At 41.5% G+C, this 13,912-nt stretch overlaps 1 protein-coding gene and 1 long non-coding RNA gene across 2 annotated transcripts in view; both read right to left on the bottom strand.

The window, feature by feature from the left end:
- Nucleotides 1–1,543, bottom strand: part of TDO2 (tryptophan 2,3-dioxygenase) — a 35,554-nt gene extending 34,011 nt beyond the window's left edge. Inside the window, exons 1-2 of the mRNA XM_090138431.1 lie at nt 1,529–1,543; nt 1,118–1,248 (exon numbers count right to left, since the gene is read on the bottom strand). The gene's annotated coding sequence lies outside the window, so the exon portion shown is untranslated. The remainder of the gene's footprint in view (nt 1–1,117; nt 1,249–1,528) is intronic.
- A 1,261-nt stretch (nt 1,544–2,804) lies between these two features.
- Nucleotides 2,805–4,584, bottom strand: LOC149918007 (uncharacterized). The gene is made up of 3 exons (XR_016465714.1): nt 4,552–4,584; nt 4,246–4,438; nt 2,805–3,619 (listed from the first exon to the last, which is right to left on the bottom strand). It is a non-coding gene; the product is annotated as an uncharacterized LOC149918007 (long non-coding RNA).
- Nucleotides 4,585–13,912: the final 9,328 nt, after the last annotated feature.

Genomic DNA, 13,912 nt, shown 5'->3' with positions numbered 1-13,912 from the left:
CACACCAGAAGTTCCCTAATCATCATAAAGATGTAGTATGCTGTGCTGGAAAAAAGCAGATTCCTTATTACTGACAAAGGCTTTGTTGTAAGGCTGGCTTCTTCCAAGAAAGGACAGCATAGCTTTGCCTATCAGAATCAGGAAGGTGCCTAATATCAATAACATCTACAGAAAATTGTTTGTTTGCCAGTAAATAAAAAAAATAAAAATCTCATGAGTCTGCCAACTACTAGAAATGCAAAACTGAGAAACTTAGAGCATGCAGCTAGATAGCAAGAAGATAAACATAGGCCAAGTTCACACTGTTGGACTCCAAAGATAGCAAACAAACTCGCTTTCCTTCTATTCTTCTTAATGAGCATTCACAACTGTAAAATATACAGCAGAACTATAATTTAATCACAGAAAAGATTCACTTGTTAAGGCAATGGAGGCAGTGACCTCACATTTTATAGGCTCTATTGACAGAGTTTATCACTGCTGGAGGCAATAAAACTTCAGGATGGCTCAGAGGAATGAGCAGCATAATTTCAATGTTAAATGGATAGAAAAGATGAAATGCTTAATTTAAATTCCACTGAAGAAAAAGGAAGAGTAAGAATTGTGTGGCTTCAGTGCTGAATCGTGCTTTCCATGTTTCATTGCTCTGGATTTTATATCTCTATTTTGTTGTGTTTCCCTGTGCACAATATTCATTTCCACACTCTTGGGTAGCAGACCAGAGTATCAAAGTACAAGGAAGAAAGCTGTATAATATATCAGACAGAATCTGTAATGAAAGTTTGTTTGGGGGGAGGCTGGAAATGCTTTGAGACTCGCGTCACATCTTCTGACAAGTTTCACTGGCCTATTTCCCTTTTTTTATTAAAAAAAAAACTACATTCACAAGATCACTGTTGCAATATGTGTTTCAGACATCTCTAAAGGAGTGACAGAAGGATTTATGCAAAGAGAAAAGGAATGATTTGGGCAAAATAACCCAGTAGCCAGGCATGGTTCTTGCTTATCTGGCAGACAAACAGGGCACAGAATGGCATGTAGTGGATCAGGCTTTGGAGCAGACTCTCACACATAGATTAGTTCATTGCAGTGCCTCACCAGCAGATGCCCCACTTACCGAAGGTTTCTCCTGCTCCTGCTCCTTCTCCTGCTCCTGCTGATAGCTCCTGCTATCAGGAGTTGCTGATGAATCTGATATTACCCAGCCTAAACTGAACAGCACTGTCTATGCAGTGTTTAGATTAATTTCTGAGATAAACAAACAAAAAAACACATCCATTTCCACTCTGCATTAAGATAAGCTAAACAGTGAATCTCTTAAGGAGCTTACACAAGCATACAGATCTACTGCTAATTAAGGGCAAAGAAGAATATCCTCAATCTTCACCAATTCCGAGCTGAATTACCAGATAAAAATTGCTGAAGTTTGAAAGTAGTCAGATGAGCCTACACACTAGTTCTAATGCAACGTTTTGCACTGTGTCTGGATCGAGTGCAGGTAGAACTTCAGGATAACAGTGCTCCCCACCTAAGTAATGCGCCATGGCAGCATGATACTAATTCTTGGTTTCTTATGGCTCCTTTACCTCACTGTTATGGGGTTGCTCTGTATTCTAGAAATTCAGAGATTGTCAAGCAATTCTAAGAACTCTGGACCAAATGGGTGCAATTATTTCCTCATGGTGGAATTCAGTTTCACCTCCTACATCCTTCCATGTGACAGATGGCAGCAGAGGGGCAGTCTGACAAGATGGCATCTGACATGTCAACAACTTGTAGTAGGATATTAGTGAGAAGGTTCAACTTCTACCATACCACCACCATCTTCCTCTGCTGTCATGGGCTGACGTGATAAAAATAGAAGGCATTACTTTTGGAGCAGCCCTGATACAGCTTGTTACTGTAACTGCATCCCAAGTTAAATGCATTCTCAAGCTAACAGCTGATGTGTCTATTAAACCTCACGATACAGGAAATATCTTTAAGCTCATACTTAGGAATTACTTTGCAATGCTGAAACATGAAAAGGATGTAAAGCATAAAACTCCAAACAGGATACTGCTATAGGGTAGCTATAGGAGTAGCACTACAGTTTTGCTGATGCTGCTTCTGGTCCTGTTAACTATCCTGATCTGTATGTGCCTCCATCCACCAGAGGCTCACCTCAGCTAACTCCTCACTAGGAGCAAAATGACCACATGGCAAAGGGCAGCTTCCTCTGAAGTCCTGCATGGCCATTCTCACTCTACAAACCACCAGCATACTAGCAGAGGTTCCTTACCCACCTCCTGTCTCGGAACAGGGAGAGTAATGGCAATATTTACAGCCTTTTTTTTAGGATTAGAAGTTTTTTATACAAACTTTAGAGGATAAAGAAATCCACAGGTGGATCTTTGCAGTCTTAAATACTGAAGCCCTTTTGCCTCTAGAAAAACGTTATCAATTTGCTACATTAAGCCCGATCAAATGTGTGTTTACTTTTGCATTGCTAAACATAGAGTTTCCTTTTAAACAAGTGACCCTGAGATGCTTACCTTCAAAAGGCCCTGGATACACAGGGACCTCCAGCAAGATACCCTCACCTCCATTGCCTACTCTTAAATGAAGTCTGGGAATGCGTTGCATTGCAAGTGACCCTGAGCCTTAGGAAATTCCACATAGTTTTGGTACACTTCAGGGTCTTTCATGGAAGAGATTTTTAGCTCACTTTGTCAAAATAAGCAGAAGCTAACAATCACCATTCCACCTTCACAGGCACTTTCAATCTAGCCAGTTGTTTGAAGTCATGAACACCTAGATTTATATACACTGCATTCCCTGTGGGTCTCTAAGCATTGCATAGTTCTTTTATTGAGGGCTTAGAAAGTAGGTGTTCAAGGCAGGACTGATGATTACTATTACACATTACTCAAGTATCCCCCACATCTTTAAAGGCTTCGTTTTAAATGGTGAGCCAACCGGAGGTAAAAAATTAGGATCAGTTACACAAATAAAAAGCTCTATAAACAAGCTGTAAATTACACAGGCTTCTTGGGGTTGCTTATGTGCCATGAAGCACACAAAAAAGCATTCACTAAAAAACTTAAGTTCTCTTCTGTGGTCATTCAACTAAACCCATACGTTTCCCACAAGAACGACTCCATCCTTGATGCAATTTTGATTAGTGACACTCCCAATATCCTCAATTAAGAATTTAATACAAGCTCTTTTCTGGGTGTAGCCAAGAGGTTTTTGTTGCACCAGCTGCCAAAGAAAACACATTTACAAAGACTACTACTACTGCTTCTGGCTATGAGAATGCACTCTGGAATATTTGCCTGTTGGCCACTTGGTCTGCTGTGCTTGTAACCTTTAATCAACCCTTATTTCTCAAGCATTAAAAATTGTTAAAGACTTGATCCAAAGTTCAATGGAAATTTTCCACCCTAAAAACACTAAACAACTTCAAGTCATGTCCACATGAATGCACAGTTCACCTATAGATTGTGCATGATTTAGTCTTGAAGACTTACATTGCACCTCGATTCTTTCTTGCAGTCTGAGTAAATTGAGTTTTCTTAGGTCATTTTAGTTCAAACTTCTGAGAAATGTATGAAGAAAGTCATAAACAATGTCCCACCTGAAACAAACCAGATACAAGAAAACAAAACTATTTAACTAAAGAAACATCTCAGAACGTCTGCTTTAAGACTAATGGTAAGCTGCTGTTCACTGTTAAAACAAGAAAGTTTAGCAAACAGTGGAGAGACTTCTACAATTCCAAAAAAAAAAAAAATTGAGGGAAACAAAGTGACATCATGCAGTACAGGAACATATTCATATGTGAGTGGAATTGCATCAAGCTGCTGGCCAGTCACAAGCAGGGCTCCCCAGTGCTTCATTTTGGGGCCAGTTCTCTCCAACATTTTATAGATGATTTGGATGCAGGACATAAATACACATTAGGTAAGTTTACAGATGATTCTAAATTAGGAGGAGTTGTTAGCTCCCTCGAGGGTAGAAAGGCCTGATAGCAAAATCCTGACAAATCAGAGAGCTGGGCAATCACCAACTGCATGGAGTTACCACTTTCAACTCCGGATATTTTGTGATTCTGTGACTAATTTTCTGAAGTACTTCAAAAGTTGTGGGCACTCAAAAGGTCCTGCACTCTTTGAGTCAACTCAACTCAACTCAACGCACCAGATTCAAAGTGCTGAAGTGTTTTGGAATATCTCCTTAGACAGTCAGACAGTCACAGCCTACCTTCATCTGTTTTCATGTTATTTAAGAAAGCTTGGATGCCCATGGGAGAAAATCCTCTGCAAGAACCAGAAACTCAGCACCTCACGTGTCTCCTTACATCTCCTTTGGTGAGGTCCTCATCACTCACAAAGCTGCACTCTGTCTCAGGACAAGGCAGATACATCCTATAAGCTGCCCAGACAATAAAAGGACTCTGTAACATGATGGAAAACACAGCAGAATAGCAAAGTCTTAGGCTGTAGCAAGTAAGGATTTGCTCAAATGCAATAGCCATAAGCACAGAAATAAAGGAAGGAAGGTGCTTACCTTCAGAAGGCCCTGGGTAAACAGAGACCTCCAGCAAGATACCCTCACCTCCATTGCCAACTCTTAAATGAAGTCTGGGATTGCATTGCATTGCACTGCATGCACCTGTGTTCCCCTGGGTTGGCCCTGCCTTCCCACCAGGTGCTCAACCACTGATTCAAGCCATGACTTAGCATTTCTGCCACACTATCTAAATGAGACTTAATGCTCAGAAAGCAGCAAATCTCTTCCCTCTGCCCTAAGCAATTTCCATCTCAGATCTTAATTGCTAATAAATCTTTTTGCACCACTTCATTTGGTGATAGAATTAACCCAATTGCATAGCAGCCAAAAGAAGACTGCTTTTTGTTTTTTTTTCACAGGAGTTTTCCAGCATGTATTTGTTCTTTAGGAGTGGGAAACGTTTAGAAAGCTGTGGCACTACATACCTTTGGATTATAGACCTTCTTTTCAAGCAACTAAAACAAGCACTTTTTTCTAAAAGCTCTACTTTGTAACTAATAAGTTGCATCCAATACATTTTTCTTCAAAGAGTTGTAAAATAAGCTCCTTGTAAAAGTAGTAACAGGACTACTTTGTGCTGTTTGAGAAAAGTTTAACTCATTTTGTTAAGTAAGTAAGTTACAGAATCCTTACCAAAAAAGTTAACAAGGCATTTTAATTATTTCTTATGTAGGTACTGTAATATTTGATGTTCATTTAAAATACTCGGTTGTGTTGCATCCTTTTACTCAAGATAACTGCTAGAGTGCAAAGCATCAACTAATCCATCATAGATAAAACAACTGTTTTGTGTTTTCCTAAACTAAAATGCACTGGACCACAGGATGCATGTTTCAAACAATGTGAACACTGGTGGTATTCAATGACCTGAACACCAGCCACAAGGAAGGGAAAGGATTGTGGTTTTCTTGGGTGTGGTGAGGGAAGGCAGGGTTAGAAGGGAATTCACAATAAGTAAAAACAAAGCAAAGGAAGTAATCTAATTGTCCCCAAGGCATTTGTTAATTGCAGCTGAAAAGTACATTTAATGCCCAGTTTCAGAGGGTGGTTGCTGGGAGAGTGTCTCTTGAGCACAGGACTGGGATAAGAGGCTCAGGAGTGCACATTCGTGGCAACCAAAGCACCTCTGATGTGGCAGGTGCCCAAAGCAGAGGACTAACTAGCCATCTAGTCTTTTGTCCTCTGTTTCCATCCTCATAGGATACAGAACAGCTTCAACTGTAAGGATGGAGAGTGTCCTTCTACCAGTATCCAGCATGGTACAGGGGCCGTTCTCCTAGGAGATGTGGTTTGGGTGAAAGTTACAGTTAAGTCTCTTATAAAGATATAAATCTAATAATTAAACTAGCCCTTTGGTCCAGACATCCTCTCTTTTCAGCCTTATAAAATGATAAACAGAAATTAATGTATGTAATTCTGTACTTTGACAGATAGTGTGCTGAAGGAAGCAAATGTTTCTGAACTTTTTCCTGTATGACAAAACTTATCTTTCTCTCCTTCCAAGCAAAGCAGCAATTTTTTTCACAATCATGCTTAAGAGGATAGTTCAGTATCTTAGGAGTGCATGTTCTTCCAACTGAGATTAGATTTTACAGTCTGTATGCTACAGGACAATCATTTTGTAATTACTCAGTATTTTCATGAACGTAGATAATTTTGACTGTTAAAGTTTGAGTAGTTTTCTCTCACCATAAGTGCCAGTGCAACAGATTTTAGCTACCTGTCAGGAAAAAAGTCCCAGAAGCATTTCTGGAAAACATTTAATCAGTAAGTTCAATTTGTACTATAAATCTGTGTTCCCTGCCCCACATTTTTAAGGAGAAGTGAATAATAAAAGGCAGTATGGACATTATGCAAGTTCTGATGGCAAAAAGATCAATAGAGAGGATCAACAGGCAAGCATGAGAAGTGTTTAGTCAGCCTGCCAGCAGTAACCAGAGCAATTCACTGAGTAGTGTAGGGAGCCAATAGCACCAAGAGCATGGCAGTTCTCTGGACTTGATCCTGCAATCAGCAGCTGCAGGTGGTCAATGGTTCAATGTCTGGGTGGAGATCAGTGATGAGACGTGTCTGCCAGGGGTCAGTGCTGGGACTGATGCTCTTTAACATCTTCATCAGTGGCACTGACAGCGGGGTTGAGTGGACCCTCAGCAAGTTTGCTGATGACACCAAGCTGTGGGGTGTGATCAACACATCAGAGGGACAGGATGCTATCCAGAGGGACCCAGACAAGCCTGAGCAGTGGGCTCAAGTGAACATCACAAGGTTCAACAAATCCAAGTGCAAGGTCTTGCACCTGGGCCTAGGCAGCATCCACTACCAATACAAACTGGAGGATGAAAGGATAGAATGCAGCCCTGCCTATAAAGACCTGGGCGTACTGGTGGATGAGAAGCTGGATGTGAGCCAGCAGTATGTCCTCACAGCCCAGAAAGTCAACCATATCCTGGGCTGCAGAGTACTGCGAGCAGAAATGGAGTCCCCAGTACAAAAGAGATACAGACCTGTTTGAGTGCATCCAAAAAAATATCTGTGGAAGGGAACGCCTCTCCTATGAGGACAGGCTGAGAGAGTTGGTGCTCTCAGAGAAGAGAAGACTGCGAGGTAACCTGACAGCAGCCTTTCAGTATCTAAAGGCAAGCTACAGGAAAGAAGGGGACAGACCCTTTAGCAGGGTCTGTGGTGATAGAACAAGGGGAAATGGTTTCAATCTTAAAGAGGGTAGATTTAGGTTAGGTTAGATAAAAGGAAAAAGTCTTTTACAGTGAGGGTGGTGAGGCACTGGGACAGGTGTGGATGCCCCATCCTTGGAGACTTTCAAGGCAAGGCTAGGTCAGGCCCTGGGCAACCTGATCTAACTGTGCATGTCCCTGTTCATTGTGGGGGAGTTGGACTAGGTGATCTTTAAAGGTCCCTTCCAGTTCTAAGGATTCTATGATTCTAAAGAAATCAAACTATGCCATACTACCTCTTCTCTTTACAAGTCTCCACTCAGTCATTCAGATAGAAATCCTAAACTGGGAGTAAAGATTACCAGAAGATGAGGAAAAAGCTGGACCCTGTTGCTCCTTTGGAGTGCAAGATAAAACATTTTCTTTGTAGGTTAGGAGTTATTCCTGTTATCCTAATTATTTACCCCGTTGGAGTTATCTTTTCTTCTTCTAACAAAGATAATATTAGCCATTCGATTCATCTTTGCAAGTGAGGAAAAACAGGCCTTTAAGCATCAGAGCATTGCTAGGCTGTGGTCCAAGGCAACGTCCTGAAATCAGAAGTCAGCCCTTGCTGCTGGTAATCACAGCCTTGGTTACATAGAGCCCAGACAAGCCTTACCAGATTCTGTTTTAAGAACATACCACAGGGAGAAGCTATTCTTCTTGCGAATGAACACAACAATGTCCTGGAGTGCCTGACATACTTTTTCAAACACTTCTGAGGCTTTCTTTTGTTAATGTGCTCTTCTGACAGAAGTAGCATTACTGCTTGCCCTTATACATTGGTGTATTAAAAGAATGCTTCACAAGCTACTGAAAACAAGCAGGAGTTCACTTCTAAGCAGTACTTTCATTACCTCTGGCATATGGAGTTCTTCCATGTTTCTCGTGTTAGACACTTTGGCCACATGCAAGATTGTATGGTACAGAAATGGATACTAATTCCTCATATTTTATGCAGGATTACCATATGCAGAGCAGAGCACTGCCTGCCTGCTAGTTGTACATCTAGATTTACTAACTTTACTGGCATTAAACTAGGTGTTAATATGTAGCACCTTCTTAGTCTTCATACAGGGCTTCACTGTCCCTCGTATCATAATTCATAGGCTACTTTCAGAGCAAAATTTCCATTAGAGAAGGGCTATTTGATCAAAAGGTTTTCTACCAGGGCCTTCCCTTGAGCTATCCTACAAGAGACACCCCTCTGCAACCAGAGGAGGAAGCTGACCAAACCCTTGCTCCCGTTCTTTCAGCTTCTCTTTTCCCTAAGCATGGGGCAACTCTATCCAGCTCAGATCTGCTTTCCTCAGCCTTTTTCCTGGTCAAGGATAAAAGCAAATGGCCTAACAAGCACCAAATGACTCAGAACTAACCACAGCTCCAGCCGATGAGCTCCTCCTTCCTGGGAATGTTTTATCTCCCACTTGCATATAAACAAAAATAACTACTAAAATATGATAGGATCAAACTATCTGGTTCATCGTACCGTTTCCTGCAGAGTTAAATTAAAAAAAAAAAAAAGCTAGACAAATTCATTTCTTCTTCAGCCAGCTCTATTTGCACCCCAGGATTGCTGCTGTTTCAGGATGACCCATTTGAGACTCAATTAGAATTAGTGCTTTGTAACCCAGTAAAGCATTACTGGGATTGGGACGAAGTTAGGATTTACTGTTACTTTTTCCCCAGTATTTACAGCCTGCAATACTTTAACCATTTTTGAGTTGCACATCACTCCTCCTGTTCTTGTCAACTCACTAAAGCCATTACAAATGCATTAACACATTCAAAAAGATGTGACCACTCTGGTGCAGGAACACACGGTGATTTCCTGAGCTGGGAGACCCCAAGGGTGCCAGCAGAGGGAGGGGCTGAGGAGGCATGGGCAGGGCTAGGAGGAAGGGTGGTCATTTCTTGTGCAGACACACAGCACCCCAGGGAGCACTGAAGGCTGGGTGGACAGCCTGCAGGATGCAGCAGCTGGCAGGAAGGCATGCAGGAAGGGTGCTGTCACTGCCACTGCCAATGGTGGCTTTTACACACTCACAAGAAGCACCAGTCATGGGATCTAACTAACAAAAAGCCATGTCCTCTGTGTCCCCCATGGCCTTTTCAGCCTCAGAAGTCTGTGAGGAATGCCCAGGCAGAGCTGCTCAGCACAGGGACAGTGCTTTGGGAGCATGTGGGCAGGCTGAGGAGCACAAGGGAGTTGGTGAAGGAGATCAACTGGTGGAATTGTGCTCTGCCATCCCTGGGACAGATGGGTCACTCAGCCACTACACAAGAAGCCACCAGACAGAAAGAGGGGACTTAAGAGATAGAAGGGAATGGAAGCAGGTTTCTGCTCGGGGTGACATGCAACTCCCTTCTCTGACTACCTCACCCTTCCAGACATCATTATAAAATAAAGCAGATACGACATTCTGGAACCTGATGGACAGGCAAAAAGAGATGTGGATGAAGGTCCATCAGGTTGGAGGTGTCACTTAGGGCTAGTCAGCCTGATCTCATATCATGACCACTTCTATCACAAAAAAAGGAAGTCATCAGGTTGTCATCAGTGATTCCATCTGAGAGGAACAGAGCCTGATAATGACAATCAGACCTGACCTATAGGGATGTCTGCTGCCTCCTTGGGGCCAAGGGAAGTCATTACTAGAAAATGCATTAGGTTTGTATCACCCTCTGATCATTACCCATTATTGGTTTTTCATGTTGCCAGCAATGAGGCAGCAAAGGGAAGTCCAAAGGCAAGCAAGAGTGAATTTGGCACCCTGGGAAAATTGGTTAAAGGATCAAGGGCACAGTTTTCTCTGCCCTTTCAGTAGCAGTGAATAATATTCACTGAAAGGAACAGGCAGACCTAGTTGATGCAAATGTGGCACTGAGGCTGATGTCACTGGCAGAATTTTGGTTTTCTTAATCATGGGATGAACAACAGAGATGCTATTGTAGGGAGAGAATGAGGGAGTGGCTGAGGTCCCCTGATTGTTCAGATTGGAGCAGAGCAGGCTGAGGGGAGGCCTGATGGTGGCTCAGCTCCTCACAGGGAGCGGAGGACAGTGCTGAGCTCTGCTCTCTGGGAACAGTGACAGGGGCTGAGGGAACGGCATGGAGCTGTGTCAGGGGAGGTGGAACAGTCTTTGTAATAAAAAAAAAAGGGCTAGAAGGGCATCGTGCACAGAGCGGGAGCTGTGGCTTTGTCCTCTGAGCTGAGCAGGGCCCTCAGGAGCAGACACAAGCCTAGAATGGCACGCTTTCTGTTTTCTTCAAGAGGGTGAAAATGTTCTATATAGATTTTCTGGCAGCTTTTTTTTTCTGCAGTTAATTAGAAACCATGAGGTCATCCGACAGAGACCAGGCTCTGCCATTAGGCAGGAACAAAAGGACGGGGATGAGGCGAATGGGCCTGGTCTCAGCTTGGCAGTAGCTCTTTGTTTTGCTGCTTCTTTCTGAACAATTTATTGAAGAGATTTTAGCCTGGTGAGGTCAGAAAGGAAGAAAGCGTCGTGAGAAAACAGATCAGAGACTTTTAAAAATGTTGGGTTCGGTTTGGCTCCTTTTCACAGGGTATGGCATTCTATCAGAAAGCAATGTTTCTTAGTGCTGCGGCACTTCAGTGCCAGGAAAATTGTTTTTAGATAAGGAAGTACTGCAGTTTGAATGTGACACATCTGGGAATGCAAGACAGTGGAGATTGCCTACAGTTGTAGTGCTGTTTTCCAACTGAAAATACAGGGCAACATTCACCCACAGGTAACTACAGTGGGAAGGTCAACAATGTTCAATAATAGCACTAAGTGAAAAGCCTATTGAACAGCCTTTCATAAACAAATGCTGACTTTTTCTTGGTGTCTTGGAGTTAATTGCAGCTTAAGAAGATACTGACATCTCTAGATGAACAACAAACCTACATTTGGTACGAGCTGTAGATGACAAAACAATGTTTGTGATCTGAGAGCCTTTTTTTTGAATTCCAGTTGGAGTTCAAGTGTTCCCCTCCTGTTCTTAGCCATACCCTTACCCTTTCCCATAACCTAATTGTGCTTCTAAGGATGCTTCCACATTTTACGTTAACCAGAAAAGAGGGAATGCAGGAGCAATTCAAGAGCCCACTTTATTGGGATTATTACAGTATTACTTGTATTACAGTAGTACTTGTATTATAGACCTAATGAATGTCGTCCTTCTCCCTGATACAGGCTGAGGCAGCAAGGAAAGGAGCAATGTAGCCTCCACAGAAGTTCAGACAAGCTGTATGTATAGGGATGTATATACACTGAGGATGATGCAGGAAAGGAAGTCTTTGTGAAAAGCAGCATGTCCTCTGTGGTTAAGTCGTCTCACCCTCTAAATCATTTCATAAACGCCCACAATTACTCCTATATGTGACGGAAAGCAAGGCTTTGGTTTCATGTACAGGCTGCCACATCTCTGAATGATTCGCCATACCCTCTCAAGAAAAATAAAAAGGGATACTTACGTTTCAACCTCTTCATACAGTCCTTTTGTTGAGAATGATTTTTTTTTTCCCTGTACTTTTCATATGAAAATTGCCATTACATTGACTTGCACAAAATACCTGGAAAAAACCAGACAGGACATAACCTTTCTTTTCTTTCCAAGAATATTATACCCAGTGTTTAGGACTTGGTAGAAATGGATGTGTGTTTCTTCACACTTAGTACATTGGGTATTTCACTGAGATTTATGAAGCTGGTTTGATTTTTCATGCAGTGTGTTACAACATTGTGCTTTTGTGTTGATGAAAGAGCTGAAGTTACACTGAACTCAGGCAGCTTTATTTCTCTTCTGGAAACTACGACCATGTAGATTTTGAGGCTTTTTGCTAGTGGTGGCCTTTTTGTTTTGTTATTGTTTTTTTAACTAAGCTTAGGAACTGTTCAGTTAATTGTTCTCCAGTTTGGGAACATGATTAACAACTGTGAGAAACTATTTAATACCTTCAGTCTTTTCTCTCCAATCAGCTGAATTCTGTCATTTTATCACAAGTCTGTTGCTTGAGCTCTAGACAGTATGCCACATTTATCAGAGTGTAAAATCAGTTTTGGAAGGCTAGAATCACCCTGACAATCTGCAATATATAAAAAAAATGCACAGGTTTAATGCCAGATGTCCAGAATATGAACAGGTAAAATAAATGTGTGCTGGCACACAAAATCATTTCCCTGGAGAGTACAATTATACTGTAACCTAGAACTTGCATTTGGTGTTTTACATGCATTGAAATCTCCACAACCACTTCTGAAAAGAAGCTATTAAGACAGGGAATGTCAATCTGACTGCAGGATATGGTATCCATGGAAGAGTCTGCAGTACAAAATCTCTCTAACAGAGGGTAAGTTTCTTTATTCCAAAATAATAATTTAAAAAATGTTACTACATTTCTGGTCATCTTTATCTCCAAAATATGTCACATTGGCAGAAGGACCCAATGACCATTATGATGAAAACAAACATTAGCCTTTTCCTTCTAATAATAAAAAGAGTGATTTGGTGGAGACAGCACATGTTGTTGCAGGTTTTCCACAATTGACATCCAAAGCTGGTCAGAGGTCTGAATAATAATAGAGAAAAAAGTGCCTTTTATGTGCAGTTTTAAATTGGTGAATCAAACCTTTTTTTCTTTCTTTTTTCAGTTTCCTTTGCTTGGAGAGGATAAGCCAACACAGTGACAGAAGTCACCTACTACACCCCATAAGCATTTTTCCCCTTTTCCTTCCCATTCCCTTTCTTTCCCTTCCATAACCATGTTACACTTTGTGGCAATCATACATATACTATAGAATACACTATTACCATAGTGAACTGAAACCATCAGCATGTGGGTGCCCCAGACCCTGCTCTTGTTCCATGGAGATAAGTGTTATTGAAATGGCTATCAATGTTCCAGGTGTACATTGCAGTGCATAGCTAGGCTGCAGCATACTCACATTTGTTTGCTTTAGATTTTACAGGAGTTTTATTCATAGAAAATGCTCTGAGGTCTTCAGGTCCACCCATCCCTTATTCATATCAAGTGTTACCATATTGTTTCCTATTTCCTTCTTCTGTATATGATCGTCTTTCAAACCTGAGCTTGTAATTAGCCAGATAAACTTTGCACTCCAGCCTACATTAAACACCACAACCAGGTCACGAAAATCTCAACCTATTTTTTTTACACTTTGTCTTCATGGCTGAGGGATGTCCTTTATTTGTGTGTGCAGTGATATATAGATAAAGGCCATAGAAATATAGATATGTAAAGAGCCAGATGGATATTTGGGTGCTAACAATGCCTTTGTGAACAACAAAAATGGAAATTTCCTCCACAAAACTGAAAAAATAGCAGCCCTACAGCAGCAGATAGGGAAGGATGAATTAAAACTCCTCTGGGCAAGTTTTTATTAGACATATCAGCCTAGCCACTTTTAATTTTAAAAAGCCAAGATTTCATGGAATTCTGCATGGGAAAGGTCTATAAACAAAGGCCATATTATTAAACCACCTCACTGGGTTGTGAGCATTTATAATGTAACTTCTAAAGAATGACTATGACTATGTGCTTATTAAACTTGCTAAGTGTTTATTGAACCTAGTAAGAGTCCTGCTGTTTTTCAAGCCCTGTAACAGATAAAGAG

Source organism: Phasianus colchicus, chromosome 4 (genome assembly GCF_987193195.1).
Source record: "Phasianus colchicus chromosome 4, bPhaCol1.hap1.1, whole genome shotgun sequence".
Taxonomy (NCBI): domain Eukaryota; kingdom Metazoa; phylum Chordata; class Aves; order Galliformes; family Phasianidae; genus Phasianus; species Phasianus colchicus.
Note: the sequence above shows the minus strand (reverse complement) of the source record. Positions and strands in the feature narration are given on the sequence as shown.